General features: G+C 42.5%; 2 protein-coding genes across 7 annotated transcripts in view; one reads left to right on the top strand and one right to left on the bottom strand.

The window, feature by feature from the left end:
* Positions 1-3,499, bottom strand: part of LOC115094058 (sodium- and chloride-dependent neutral and basic amino acid transporter B(0+)-like) — a 271,756-nt gene extending 268,257 nt beyond the window's left edge. For all 4 annotated transcript variants that reach the window (XM_029606716.1, XM_029606718.1, XM_029606719.1 and 1 more), the window contains exon 1: positions 3,419-3,499. The gene's annotated coding sequence lies outside the window, so the exon portion shown is untranslated. The remainder of the gene's footprint in view (positions 1-3,418) is intronic.
* Positions 1-15,952, top strand: part of AGTR2 (angiotensin II receptor type 2) — a 135,932-nt gene that overhangs the window by 112,774 nt on the left and 7,206 nt on the right. The window contains exon 1 of one of the 3 annotated variants that reach the window (XM_029606720.1): positions 12,265-14,520. The exons of the other annotated variants lie outside the window; for them this stretch is intronic. The gene's annotated coding sequence lies outside the window, so the exon portion shown is untranslated. Of the gene's footprint in view, positions 1-12,264; positions 14,521-15,952 lie in introns of those variants that run through there. 3 annotated transcript variants of the gene reach the window in all.

The raw sequence follows: 15,952 nt of genomic DNA, 5'->3' as shown, positions 1-15,952 counted from the left end.
TTGAGAGAGATTGTTGAGGGGGGTGGGGGGAGAGAAAGCCAGTGAGTGTGAGAGCTTGTTTGTGTGTATCTGTGAGGGAGAGAGAATCAGTGAGTGAGAGGTATGTGTATGAGTGAGAGAGAGTCTGTGGGTGTATATGTGAGGGAGAGCCAATGAGTGTGTGTGTAGGGGGAGAGAACTTGTGGGGGAGAGCATCAGTGAGAATGAAAGAGCCTGTGGGTGGGGGAGGGGAAGAGAGCATATGTGTTTGTGTGTGTGAGAGAAGAGAAGTGTGCATGAGAGGCAACATGTATGGGAAAGAGAGTTTGTGTATATGAGAGACAGGATAAAGTGTGCACTCTCCCTCTACTCCACTAATCTATGATAATCTCAGGGAGACTGGAAATCAAAATTTCCCAGGCATGGAGAGCTGGAGTTATTTTATTTTTTAACCCCATTTGTTTTAACTATTTGACTTGATTTGATGTATCTGCTGTTTTGAAATATTGTATTGATGTTTAGTTCATTTTTAAAAATTTTGAGTTATTATTTGGATGTTACTCAATTCATCAACTGTTTTGAAATATGTATTTTTATTTATATGGTTTCACTATTATGATTTTTATATTTCTTGATTTTATTGGTTGATGTTTTATGCAGATTGAAGACATTTGCTTTTTCCATTTTTGTACTATATACTGAGTCTGGCTTGTTGCAGTTTCCAAGTCAGCTTTTTCATGCATGTTTCTGTTTATATTTTATGATCTCTTTATTCTGCTTTTGGTGAGGGTTATCTATGTTCTGCATGTGTGACCAGGGTGAAGTATCTTGCTGGCATGTACTTTTGGTGTATGGATCTATAGCAGCTTGACTTTTTCTGCTCTCTTAATAGGTGTATTGGTGTTTTAGTGCCCAGTATAATATTTGCAGTGTTGCCTTTTCTTAGGTGGGGTTTTTATTATTTGGGTGCTATAGCAGTTAGTGTGGTTTTGGTTTGGGAGGTGTATTACATTGTAAATGTAATTCAGTTTACTTATGGCCTACTGGTGGTCAAGCCCACACCCAATACACATTACAACATGTGTGTAAATTTTAAAATTATACATTTTGGGGGGGGGGGGGGGGGGGGTGCCAAAGGAAGTATCCGCCCCGGGTGCCAAACACTTTGGTATGCCTCTGATACTAGGCCCAAAACTACACATGCCGCTGCTTCTCGTTTACTTGTGTGATGGGCAAGACAAACTGTGCCTGACATCCTAGCTGACTCATCACTAACAGGGCACACCTGATCTGGGAGTGCCAGCAGTGTGGACACTAAAAGGTTGTGATTAACCAGTGAGATTTCTACTGCTCCAAATGGGAGGACTGGAAAAGGCCAATGTTTAAAGTGAACCCGTAGAAAGCGTGTGGTGCCTGCTCACACACCAAGCTTTATGGCAAGTGCATGGCTTGGCCTCACAAGATTAGCAGGCTTCTCGAGCGTGGGGAGAGAAAGCCAGGCCCTGGCACAATGGCCTGCAGACGTAAGTGTACAAGCCACGTGTCAGGTCAGTGATGCTGTTACAGCCCTCACAGCACCCCCATGTCTGCGCCATTTGCTGCAAACACATAGCCAGAGATGGAATAGAGGAACAAGCATCTGGTTTTCCTACAAGCCAGCCGTCACTGTAGAGCCTGTCCTCAGAATTTTCAAAGAACTCTGATTGCCTAAGTATAAAGGAATCGTGTGCGGCTCCCCCATACCTGGGCCACCACGTTGAGGATGTGCAGTCGAGCGTCACAGACCACTTACACGTTGAGGGAGTGGAAGAGCTTTCTATTGCAGAAGATCTCCTCCCTGTCACGGGGTGGGATGACGGCTACGTGAGTGCAGTCGATAGCTCCCAGAAGATTGGGAAAGTGAGCAACGGCATAAAAGCCTCTCTTCAATTCTATTAATTCCTGCCTGTCCGAGGAAATGCTATGTAGCGATTCATGCGGTCAGATACAGCTGTTGTGACCTGGCCCAGGCAGCAGGAAAAAGTGGTTTGGGACATTCCCCCCGACGAGCCCTACTGTCGTCTGGAAGGAGCCGGATGCCAGGAAATGCAGGCTGGCCAATAGTTTGAGCCCTGGTATAGCGTGGGACCTTTCCGTGACTGGATCCAGATCCCCTCAGATTTCTTCATAGAATTCCAGGATAGCCTGAGAGCTGAGGCGATACCTGCTAACCACATAATCTTCTGGCACACCCAGCAATGAGGCTCATGGAGGAAAGATGCGATCCCTGTATCTCCTCCACCTTGGCCACCTGCATGCCAATGACTTTCTCCCTGCGGGGCCAGTGGCTCAGGCTCCAGTGCAGGGGCTTCCCTAGGAGGGCTTGGAACTTCCCTTGCCTGTTCTTGTGATTGTTGTTCTTGTTGACTGCGGAGAGCCTCCTGAAGCATTCACTATCCCCCAATAAGTAAACTTGCCACAAACATAATAGGTTTATGAGGACAGTCCAGGTAAGAAAAGATGATTTTATTGGCCCAGGAGGGCGTGGTAGATGTGTCTGATAGAAGGCCTCATGTTATTGCATGCAATAGCTGCGATCAACGATGAGCCGCGGACGCACGATAAAAACTTTTCCCTTGTACCACGTTACATCCTGCGTTAGTGTGTATGAATCTAGCGCGCAATGCGGTAGGACACCTTCATTTGCATTAACTCCTCCCACTTGCATACTAAAATTAAAATTTTAGTATGCAAGCTTGTGTTTGGTTATTTATCACGGGCGCAACGCACATTAAACCCCCATTTAATGTGCATTAGGGCCCAATGCATTTTGATGAATGACCCTATTAGCCAGCTAAGTAGATAGCTGGATATCTAAGTGGGCAAGGCAGTGAGTGGATCAGGGTGGCCCTACTTATTTGGCTGGACAAGTAGCGATATTTGTACTTACCCAGTCAACTTAATCAAATAAGTCAGACTTGCCATAGAGCAGGTCTAACTTAACAAGATATAACTTATCCTGCTAAATAGCATCAAATACGGAGATATTCAGCAGCATAAGCCATGCTGCTAAATATCCTATGTAAGTTAGCCCGATAAGAATTATCCGGCTAACTTACATAGACATTTTCTTTTGAATATTGACCTCAGTTTTTCTACTGGCCTTATCTTCATGTAAATGCCAGTAGAAAAAACTGTGCATGTTATTTCATAAACAATATAAAAAAAACTTCACTCATTAGTGCATCTGTTTCAAAGTGTCCTTGTTTTGTATTTGTTTCACCTTGTCTTCCAAGGATAAACTTTTTTGATATCAGAAATTTTAGTTTCCTGGGCCTTTAAAAGTCCCTAAAATGTCTTCGAACTTATCAGAGATTAGACAAATCTGCCCAGGCCGAGGCCTTTCCATAACTACAACACCTTCCCTAAAGGTCTGAAAATGAAAAGCGGCTGGGCTCACCAGAACTGGAGCAGGAATCTGTGTGGATGTGCAGCTTTGTTTCTTTTTCACTGGCAGTCTCACACACTCTTAACGTAGCCCCCCTTCTGTCTTCAAATCACCAGTCTCAATGCTTGGCCCAGTCAGCTCAATATCGCGCCCAGACTCAACGAGCGGCGCATCCTCAGTGATAGCAGCCTTGCCGCCTCCGGCCCCTGATCGTCACTGGGGGGAACTGCAGCAGTGGAGCCGCTGGCATCTTTTTCCAGCAGAGCGTCAGGGGGAACCTGAATCTCCAGGTTCAAAGCCACATTAAATTCTGGTCCCTAGCTCAAATTCTGAAGGTGCCCGCGATCCTCGTCGGCATATTCACGGAAGACAAATCCGAGGCAGAGTCTGGGGATTCGGATCGGAGAATAAATGTATCCATTGCCCCACTCAGAGACTGCACAGGCTCAGATGGAAACGTCTGCTGGTGTCCTGCGTGTTCGCCCATAGGTGAGTAAAGAGATAGAAGAATATCGATAAGAAAGCAGAAAGATGCCTGGCATGTCTTTACACTGTCCCTATGCATCTACTAATTTTTGAAAATTATTTGGACATAAATTGTGTTGTTGTTAGCATTAACATTTAGCTTATTGCAACATATTTAGCCTTGCCTTTTACTACTTTATTCATAACTAGCAGTACCCGGCCACGCGTTGCAGAGTCAGGTTCTTTTCCCTCTCTCCCCCTTCCCCTTGCTCATTTACCTCAGTCACTCATCCTCCTCCCCCTTGGTCACTCACCCCCCCTTCCCTCCCCTGTCCCCACTCCAACTCTCTCTCCTCACACTCATCTCTCCCCTCATTCTCCCTCCCCTGACACTCACCTCCCCCCTCATTCTCCCTCCCCTCACTGTCACCTCCCCCGCCTACTGCCTATCCCTCAGATCAGAAAACATTTGTCTTTCTATTTCTGTGGGAACCCCCACCCCCCAAAAAAAAAAACCCCAATCCCAACCCTTTAAATCAAATAATAACCCCCCATCCTCCTGCCCCCTCCCAAGACCTGGGAAATTAAAATTGTTGGTGCTACATGTGGTCTGTCCCTGGGCGTCTCTGCGCGTTATGTAGCCAAATAGGGGAGTGCCTAACCAAATTTGCACTTCCAAATTTGGTTTGTGGTCTGGAGAGGGCTATTTTGGTGCGTTCCCAAGATCGTGCAAGTTTAGTGTATGTATTTGTGTGTGAACCTCCCCCTTCCCCCAAAAAACAACCCTATGAGAAAAGTTCTCTTAAACTAACCACCCCACACTCTCCTGCCCCCCCTCCCCCAGCCCTGCGAAAAACAGTAGCCCACCCCGCTGCCCCCCCCAGAGTTGCTGAATGAATGAAACCTGCCCCCCCCTTGTGATCCCTCCCCAAGATGTTCGCAATAAATTCATTACCATCCCCCACCCTCCAGACCCCCCGAGACCTGATAAAAATGTCAGTCGGTGGAGCGGGCGTTCAGGAGCGGTCCGGGAACGATGTATTGGCATTGGTCCATCGGCTGCGAGCACTGAAACGGGTTCAGATGGCCCTTTGCCCTTACTATGTCAGTGGGGTGGAGCAATGGCAGCGGTAGGTCCTCTGACATAGTAAGGGCAAAGATCCGCCGGCTGCCAGTCCTGAAAATGGCGCCGAGAGGCCCTCGCCCTTACTATGTCACATGGGCTACTGCCACCATTGGTGTCCCCGAGTGGCATAGTAAGGGAAAGGGCCGTCGGTGCCATGTTGATTGCTGGCAGCCGATGGCCATAGTGCAGGAGATGTGTCCCGGACCGGTCCTGGCCCCCCGCTGGAGCCACCCAGACTTCTGTCAGGTTTTGTGTGTGTTGTGAGGGCCTGGGAAGTAAATCAATTTGGCATGTGTGTGGGGGGTGTGAGGAGGGTGGTGGGTGTATTTTATCTGTAAAGGAAATAGTTATCTTTCGGCGAAAAAAGTGCGCGAATGTGTTAAAATGGAAGTGAAACGTGGACCTGGACTGGCGAAATGATTAGTGTAGCGTGTGTTAGTGTAAGGTGTAACAGATGGTGCTTACGTCCAGCAGATGTCGCTGTTTTCTCGAAAAAGTTTAAACCTATTTTACCTGTCACAAGTGTGACATATCTGTAATGTAAGTACAGAAGAACCTTCCTGTATGTGAAATGAAGGTTGTGTCCAAATTTGAAAGCAATCTGTTCAGTGGTTTCTGAGATTAGCGATTTTGTCCAAACTATTTAACATTTTTATTTATATAGATATACATTAGACTTCATTTTTGTTATACAAAAGTCTGATAGGTTGAAATGTCCAGATTTGGGGAGTTAAAAAGAAAAGCAGCAGTGTGGATGGCGGCACTATTCACACCGCTGAACTCAGTTCTCTGCGGTTGACTTTCCTCTCCTTTGTACTCTCTTTTGTAATAGAAGCACCTTGATTTGAAATTGTTTGGGTGCTAATATTTAGTATGTCTTCCTTTTTAAAGTCTATTGGAAACAGTGATTACACCATTTCTTTCGAATAACATAACATTTTTACAGTAGGAATCATACAGAGGAGGTAATATAGCATTTTAGTGTGCTCTGCCAAGGTAGCACTTCAAATAGCCATAATCAGAACCCTAAACCGAATTCTGCTAATTGTAGAATGTCTGAGGGTAAAGCAATGAGTATACTGTTTCAGCCTCACTGCTAGCACCCAGGATACCTGAAACTGAAGCACACTCTCGAACTATGCGAAGCAATCTGACAAGGCAATAGCTAAAGCCAGAAGAATGCTGGACTGCATAGAGAGAGGAATAATCAGTAAGAAAATAGAGGTGGTGATGCCCTTTTGCAGGTCCTTGGTGAAGCCTGGAGTAATTTGTTCAGTTCTGAAGCCCTTATTTCAAAAGGGACAAAGACAGGATGGAGGCGGACCAGAGAAGGGTGACGAAAATGGTGTGGGGTCTGTTTCGGAAGACCTATGAGGAGAGGCTTAAGAATCTGAATACGTGTACCCTGGAGGATAGGAGGAGCAGAAGAGATACGATACAGACCTTCAGATACCTGAAAGGTTTTAATGATGCACAAACTTCAAACCTTTTCTGTTGGAAAGAAAACAACAGAACTAGGGATCATGAAATTAAACTCTATGGGGGACGTCAGGAAATATTTCTTCACGGACAGAGTGGTAGAGGCCTGGAATGCCCTTCCAGAGGAGATGGTGAAGAAGAAAACAAAGAATTCAAAGGTGCATGGGATAAACACTGTGAATCTCTAAAGGCTAGAGGACGGAAATGAGAGTTATTTATTTATTTATTTATTTATTTATTTATTTTAAAGATTTTATATACCGACAACCGTTTGCACATCGTATCGGTTTACAGATAACTTAGAACAATGATAGCTTGAGTATCAAATAGGCATGGCCTTTACAAAGAACAAAAAACAAAGGTATACAACAAGAACCTGAAAAAATAGTTAAAATATTCAACTGGGAGTAGCATAAATTGGGAGAGGGGGATAAACAAATGAAAAAGAGGAAAGCTTTGTACAAGGTTCAAAAATATATTCATTGTAATTGCTGAATTTTTAGGGGGGAAAAACAGGGGAAATTGCATGGCCTAAAGGTGGTACTGCTTAGATTTAAAGGATTTGACATCAGGATTAGTTTATATACAAAAAACTAGACATTTGGAGAGATTGTAAAATTTCAGGAGTGCTTTTCGTTTTTTCAAACATAATGCAATGAGATGTTTAGCAGTTGGTCACAGAAGGAGTAGAATAGATAAGCGAATAGGAGGGTAACATGCTGGAACAATGGTTACTACACTTAGCAGAAGGCATGGGGATTACCACCCTTAACCAATATGCGCCGATGCCTTTAATGCAAGTGCAGCATTACTCCCCACTTAGACGGCAGGGGGATAAAAGGAACTGGATTCAGATGACAACCGAGGGCTCCGACTTCCATGGTCTGGGATGCTGTTACGCGGACATAAGGGAAAAAGCACAGGATGCTTCTATGGCCAAGTCCTAAAGGAAATGAAAGCGTGCATGGGGGTAACTGGCTGGTGCGGTGGATAGTACCCTTAACCAATAAGCCTTGATACTTTTGATGCAACTCCAACATTGCTCTCTGCTTCAATGGCAGGGGAAAAAGCGAATTGGAGTTAGCAACTAAAGAGGGCCCTGACTTTTACAGTCTGCTGAATTGATGAGCATGGGGGTAAGCAGCACAGAGCAGCAGTTACTAGCCTTAACAGAAGGCATGAGATTACTACCCTTAACCAATAAGCCTTGATGCTTTTGATGCAACTGCATCATTGCTCTCTTCTTCGAAGGGGGAGGGAAGGGGGGGGGGAGCGGCTGAAAGGAAAGAGAAATTTGGATTCAGGGACAAACGAGAAGAGGATGTTGGGGAGGTACCCGTAATGGAGAAGGTTTTCATGGGTAATGATTCAGATGGACTGAATCAAATCACGGTGAACCTAGAAGATGTGGTAGGCCTGATTGACAAACTGAAGAGTAGTAAATCACCTGGCCCGGATGGTATACACCCCAGAGTTCTGAAGGAACTAAAAAATGAAATTTCAGACCTATTAGTAAAAATTTGTAACTTATCATTAAAATCATCCATTGTACCTGAAGACTGGAGGATAGCAAATGTAACCCCAATATTTAAGAAGGGCTCCAGGGGCGATCCGGGAAACTACAGACCTGTTAGCCTGACTTCAGTGCCAGGAAAAATAGTGGAAAGACATGGTTTAATGGAACAAAGTCAGCATGGCTTTACCCAGGGCAAGTCTTGCCTCACAAATCTGCTTCACTTTTTTAAAGGAGTTAATAAACATGTGGATAAAGGTAAACCGGTAGATATAGTATACTTGGATTTTCAGAAGGCGTTTGACAAAGTTCCTCATGAGAGGCTTCTAGGAAAAGTAAAAAGTCATGGGATAGGTGGCGATATCCTTTCATGGATTGCAAACTGGCTAAAAGACAGGAAACAGAGAGTAGGATTAAATGGGCAATTTTCTCAGTGGAAGGGAGTGGACAGTGGAGTGCCTCAGGGATCTGTATTGGGACCCTTACTTTTCAATATATTTATAAATGATCTGGAAAGAAATACGACGAGTGAGATAATCAAATTTGCAGATGACACAAAATTGTTCAGAGTAGTTAAATCACAAGCAGATTGTGATAAATTGCAGGAAGACCTTGTGAGATTGGAAAATTGGGCATCCAAACGGCAGATGAAATTTAATGTGGATAAGTGCAAGGTGATGCATATAGGGAAAAATAACCCATGCTATAATTACGCAATGTTGGGTTCCATATTAGGTGCTACAACCCAAGAAAGAGATCTAGGTGTCATAGTGGATAACACATTGAAATCGTCGGTACAGTGTGCTGCGGCAGTCAAAAAAGCAAACAGAATGTTGGGAATTATTAGAAAGGGAATGGTGAATAAAACGGAAAATGTCATAATGCCTCTGTATCGCTCCATGGTGAGACCGCACCTTGAATACTGTGTACAATTCTGGTCGCCGCATCTCAAAAAAGATATAATTGCGATGGAGAAGGTACAGAGAAGGGCTACCAAAATGATAAGGGGAATGGAACAACTCCCCTATGAGGAAAGACTAAAGAGGTTAGGACTTTTCAGCTTGGAGAAGAGACGACTGAGGGGGGATATGATAGAGGTGTTTAAAATCATGAGAGGTCTAGAACGGGTAGATGTGAATCTGTTATTTACTCTTTCGGATAGTAGAAAGACTAGGGGGCACTCCATGAAGTTAACATGAGGCACATTTAAAACTAATCGGAGAAAGTTCTTTTTTACTCAACGCACAATTAAACTCTGGAATTTGTTGCCAGAGGATGTGGTTAGTGCAGTTAGTATAGCTGTGTTTAAAAAAGGATTGGATAAGTTCTTGGAGGAGAAGTCCATTACCTGCTATTTAGTTCACTTAGAGAATAGCCACTGCCATTAGCAATGGTAACATGGAATAGACTTAGTTTTAGGTACTTGCCAGGTTCTTATGGCCTGGATTGGCCACTGTTGGAAACAGGATGCTGGGCTTGATGGACCCTTGGTCTGACCCAGTATGGCATTTTCTTATGTTCTTATGAGCCATGACATTTTTACAGTCCAGGGTACTGATGCTCAAACACTAAGGAAAAACACAGGACTGCTTCTATGGCCAAGTCCATAAACAAAGCACGTCAAGCAGCATGGACTGATTCATGGCGGTAATCAACACGGCGAGGCAGATACTACCATGGGAAGCTTGCGGGGCAGACTGGCTGGACCATTGGTCCTTTTCTTCCGGCATTTCTATGTTTCTATAGGATTATGACATGGCGGTTCTCAGGCAACCATGGGGATTCTTCAGAGTCAACTAGATCTGAATCTTGATGAATAGAAACAAACTATGGCAGTTTACCTCAATTGTCCAAGGTTTGTAAACAGAGGAAACTTGAAATTTATGATATTCACATAGCCCTGTGTTTAAAGAAAAAGAATGAGAGGAGTGGGGTTCTTGGCATTCAAGCCTATTTTCTCTTTATTTTGCATATAACTATGCCCTGTAAGAACTAACATTTGCAGGCAAAACAGGCTTGAAATGCTAGAAATGTATTTTATTAAGCACCTTGGTGGAAAAAGCATTTACTACAGAAAATCAAATTTCATCTCACAAAGAAATACAATTTTCCCACGAGAAGTTACTTTACAGCAAAAGTTCTTACAACTTCCTGTGTTGATTCATGCTTCTCTTTTGACGTCCAGGTAGTCTCATGCTTCTCTTTTGACTTCTTACAATTGGCCTTAGCAAATTTGGACATAATGTATAATAATAACTTTATTTTTATATACATTCCCATAGGAGGGCTTAAAGTGTCCGACGTGACAGCTTCTCGGCGATAAATAAACTCTAACAATATACTCCATAATGAAACATTAAGACAAAAGAGTATATGTATGTATATATATATCTCAAACAAAAGCAAAGGGCCTCCCTTACTAAGCGTTTTCCCCATAAACACAGAATGGGAGAAAAGCCTCAGTAAATCAGGCCCAAATTTAGCTAAGGAAGTGAGAAAATATATTAAATAATTAGGTAAGATCCTAAGAGAATCTTTCATAAAGACCTAATGCTAAACCCCCCAAAACTACTAAGATAAAACATATTCGTAACTCACATAGTCAACAATTAGAATACTCTAAAAGAAATGTTAAATCCTACTACCACTGGAGAGGCATCGCTTGATCTTAGGCCCTTCCTTCTGCTTGTCTCTCCTAGATGCTCTCAACTTAAGACTATCTTGACCAGGAAAGGAAATATCCTGGTTGATGCTCTGGAAAGATGCTCAGCAAAGTGTGTAACCACCACCCATTGTTGTGCCAATAATGACTACATTTGCCTGGCTCAGGCTCAGAGGACATGAGGTTTTGAATTGCAGGACACAGAAATAAGGAAGCCCACCCTTGGCACTAGGAGGACATTTTGCCAGCAAGGTGGATCAGGGTATTATTCATTTTCTCATTATATATGTATCTTTATGAAAATGCCATGAACCTAAGCTAAATAAAAGTGTTTTGTCAGGATAGCTACAGATATTAGAAAGGTAAAATTAACCCTGAGATATCTTTTCAAATACCATGTGGCCACACCTTGGGAATTATTTTGAAGGTAATTCTTACTATTTCTTATACAATAATTTAGTCCGTAATGACTGCCGTATAAGGAGAACATCTTAAACCAATGCATTCGGAACACAAATTGAGGAAAACCTGCTTGCTTAAATCTATGGGATTTTTTAACTTGTCAGTTAAAAAAAAAAAAAAAAAGGGCAGGAACATTGGCTCCAGAGCTCGGGTGCCACAGGTCTCCCCATTTTGACGCACTTCCGCCTCCCCTCTTCTTCTTCTTGTGGGAAGAAGAGGCCATCCCTCGGGCCGAGACGCTGGCACATCGGACACGAGCGTTTGCTAACCTCTGAGATAAGGTAGGTGAGACCGTGGGGGGTGTTTCTGTTTTTTTTTATATGCAGTTGAGAAAATTTACAAATATTATTGTACACGCGACCTATGACTATAAAGCAGCACCCCTGAAGAAAGCGTGTGGCTTTTTCAATAGGATGCTCTCAGAATGCGTTTAAAAGACAAGCACTGGAAGCGTAAGCTACTCGCAGCTCATGTTTCCAGCGCTTGTCATTCTGAATGGCGCTGGGAGCTGGTTAAGGGGTTACCTCGCTCCCAGCCAGGGATTTTTATGCTGGGGGGGGGGGGGGGGTGGTATCACATTAGTGGTTGTGGGTGGGTATCGGGATGGAGAGTGAGTGCAACAGGATTAGCCTTTATATAACATAAACCACATGGGCAAGGAGGGGGTAGGAGTGATCAGCAGCCTCCCCCTCCCTCTGCCAAATTGTTTACTCTCGGGGGGGGGGGGAGCATTAGGAAATTTGGCACGCCTAGCCTGTTGGGGCCAATTTGGACAAACTGGAGAGGGGTAGGTATTGGGCCACTGGCTCGCCCATATCTTTTTTTTTTTTTTTTAAATTTTACAGATGCTACTTGCCCAGATATCTTAAGTAGCAAGTTATCTGGCCACACAAGGCCGGATAACTTATAAACCTAACCAGATATGTTCAGACATGGCTGGTTAGGTTTTAAGTTATCTGGCTACATGTAGCCGGACAACTTTAGGCAAGGATAATCCAGTGGGATGGATGTTTATCCTGCTGAATATACGGGACAAGTTATCCGGCTAACTTGCCCACTGACTGGCCTACTGAATATTGGCCTCACTATTTTATGAAAGAATAACTGATTCACATTTATTCATTCTATTCCACTCATGATTTTATAGACGTCTATCATATCTCCCTTCAGCCATTTCTCTCCGAGCTGAAGAGGCCTAACCTCTTAGCCTTTCCTCAGAGGACAGCTTTTCCATCCTCTCTTTTTCATTTTGGTTACTTTTCTCTGTATCTTTTCTAGTTCAGCTCTATCTTTTTTTGAGATGCGGTGACCAGAACTGCAGACAGTTCTCTAGGTGGGGTTGCTAGGATATTCTCCATTCTTTCTCTCATACTTCCTATTGTTCTATTTGCTTTTCTGACCACTCCTGCGCTCTGAGATGAGGATTTCAATGTACTGTTCACAATAACGCCTAGATCCTTTGCTGGGTGAAATGCAAGAATGATATTAATAAAAAACACAATCCATGGATCATTTAAAAGGCTGCAGATTAGCAGTTACTTTAGCCAGAAAGGATTATTTTTATCTTCACTGTCTGACGGTCAGAATCAATCTAAATAGAACCCATGATTACTAATTAAACTGGTATATTTCAGTCACCCTGTGTTGAACTCAATAATGATTTAGTCAATTGTGCACTTAGTATGCTCCTGTAGAGGAAATTTCTCTCTTTCTTGAGTTCTCTGCTTAAAGTGGAAGGAATTGGGCATGTTTTCAAGATCTGTCTGCCTATTATGCAGGCTCAGAGGATCCAGCTCCCCGCAAGAGCAGTTGTAAGCTCCAGGGAGGATATGACAGCAACCCTGACTGGAAACCTTCTAATTTGGAGGTCTACTATATGCAGATCTTCAGAAATGAATACGATTGGCTACGAATTGCATTCTTAGGGTGGGAATTCTACCCAAGCACCCTGCAGTGCAGAAGGTCATTGTATAAAATAATAAACTTGACATTATATTAGAATGTATTATATATTTTAAAATTTGCATTGACAATAAAAAGTTTAAATGTGTAGACCAGTGACTGTATAAGTTATGAAGTTTATCTCCGTGATTCCTTGCATATTTCTTGTTCGAGATTTTCTCTTGCAAGACAGTAGTTGGATATACAATTTATTGAATTGATTAATATGTAAAGATTTCATTGTGTGTTGCAGGTATTGTGCATCTTTACTTGCCTTTGTTCTATTGAGTTATCCAAATGAGGTCTCACCAGGTATTTATACAGAGGTGAGACAATTAGGTCCATTGCATGCAGAAAATATTATGCTATTGGCCATGTGAATGTAGCCCTAAGTGTTGACCAGCTAAACAAAAACTCCTGAGCTGCATAAATGTATGAATTTGATTCAACCGGAAAAGGTACCCAACAGCTTCGAAAACACTGATAAATACTGATTATTGTTATCCTCAAAGAACCTCTGATTAGTTGGAAAATAAACACCTAAATTGATGATTTATAAAATGAGGCAATATTTTCTTTACAAATTAATATTTTGCAGCTGGTTGCCCTTCTTGCTCCCCTTCGAAAAAATTCTTAAAATTAGCTGAAAAGATATTTACCAAAAACAGATTTTTAAAAAATGGCACATGGGGTTCTGAGCTGCTCTTAAGCACAGCAGGAGTCAGGATTGGTTCAGAGTATCCTATTTCTTTTCCCCTCTGGCACCCTCCTATTAGCAATGGATGAAACAGGAAGTGAGAACCTGATGCTGGCAGCTGGATATGTATCTAACAGTTACAGAGATCTTTTGGTTGTCACATGACAGCTTTTATATTAGATATCTAATATAATTTAATATGACAATACCTGCTATTGGCCATTGATATTAAAGTCTGCATATACCGTACTTATATTTAGCATGCAAAATCAGTCCAAATAAAAAAAAGTCTGTTTTTGCTTAATGTGTTGTACCCTGATTATTTAAAGGTATACTGTGTGATTTAGTACCACTGGGCTCTCCAAATCACTTAGAAGATTTGAGAAAAGTTGCGTTCTGTAAATGATTTGTTTCTGTAAATTTTAGATGCTGTATTTCTATCTGTGTGTGTATATATATATATTTATATGTGTGTGTGTACGTGCAGTTTGCACACTCACTCTGCTTCTGATTTATTGCAATGATTTAAATGCAGGGCATGAAAGATTCTTAAAAGTAATGGTTTTCTGCCAAAAAAGAGTCTTGGCAGTGTTTAGCTGTTCCTTTCCTGGAACTATGTAGGCTATAGGCTAAAGGCTCCCAGGGGAATGAACACAATGCTCTGTATAAGAGAGAAACCAGCGATCGGGAGCTTCTCCAGACTGGACACAGAGCACAGCGCAGACCAATACATTGATTACGTTCAATCTCAAAGTCAACACTTCTGGAGGTAAGGTGTTTTTTTGGTTTTTTTTTTTGGGGGGGGGGGGGGTTTGCCTGCCATAGCCTCTCTCTTGTTATGTCCTTGTCACCATTCAGTGATGAGGTGTGCTGCAGATTGATAGGAACTTGACAGGATCTGCGATGTGAACGCTTCTGTTGTGACCCTTGGAACTGGGCTGAGAGCATCGTCTCCTTTTCACATGGACCACCTAAGCTAGTGACCCTTAGGGCTTAAGTCCTTTTAGGCTATTATAGTTCTCACTAGTGCTTCAACAGGAAAGCCTGGTCTGGAATTTAACATTTACTTACAAAAAAAACAAAAACAAAAAACCCTTTCGTGTTTAAACATTGTCAGGCAAACTAAGGGTCTGATTTACGAAGGCTTTTCCCCCATTCTGAGTCTATGGGAAAACTGCTTAATAAATGAGGCTTTTAGTCTTCCAAACCATGGATTTAAAACGCTGCAGGAACATGTGCAGATAACTAAAGGTAAAACCTTTTTTTAACTAGAACTATTAGAGAAAGTGTTCTTACTGTAAGTCCAGTAAAGAGACTTTTACATTTTTTCATAACCAGTCAAATAATTCCACAAGGAGTCAGTAAGCTTCTCAGTCATTGCTGCACCTTAAACTTGGGCCTTCCAGTGCAGGGCAATTGCATATCGGGCAGCACATATTAAATGGGAATCAATTCATCATTGAAGTTGAATATGGATCCATTTTTAGCCACTATCCATCAAGTAAAGTTAGTCAGATAAATTATCTAACTCTTGGGTGGGCTATTCAGCAGTGCTATGGCTGCTGCGGCCGTAGAGATCTGCTTTATGGCATAACCAGAATAAGCCAGATAAGTTAGCCTGCTAGCTCTTCCTATCAGAGTTATCCAGATAATTTGTCTGGCTAACTTATCTCTGCCCAGAAATGGACCAGGGGGGCCTCCAAATTACCGTATCTCTCACCATTTGTCTGGCTAAGTCTGAACGTAACCAGACAAATGGCATTGAATACTGACCTCACAGTGCCTCTTTTCCTTATATTAAACAGAAACAAACTCCTGCAGGGAATATATAAATCTTCATCAGATTTTTAGGGGTTATGGTAGTTTCTCACCGTAACTCTTGCGCAGCTAAGAAAAAAAGGATCTGGCAATGAGGATCTGGGAATACTTTAAACTTTTTTTTTTTTTTTGAAAGAGTGCATGATTTTTTTTTTTTTTTAAATAAATATTTAGGAACTTTAAGTTTATTGCATATTGTCTTTTATAATGTTGGTATTACTTAGAAAATAAAAAGTATGGGGAAGATTTTCAAATAGCGCGATTTGGCGTACTTTTGTTGGCGCATCAGGCGCAAACAAAAGTACGCTGGATTTTAGTAGATACGCGCGTAACCGCGCGTATCCGCTAAAATTCGGGATGGCGCGCGCGCGGCTATCAATTCC

Source organism: Rhinatrema bivittatum, chromosome 6 (genome assembly GCF_901001135.1).
Source record: "Rhinatrema bivittatum chromosome 6, aRhiBiv1.1, whole genome shotgun sequence".
Taxonomy (NCBI): domain Eukaryota; kingdom Metazoa; phylum Chordata; class Amphibia; order Gymnophiona; family Rhinatrematidae; genus Rhinatrema; species Rhinatrema bivittatum.
The sequence above is the reverse complement of the archived record's forward strand: the minus strand, read 5'-3'. Positions and strand labels throughout refer to the sequence as shown.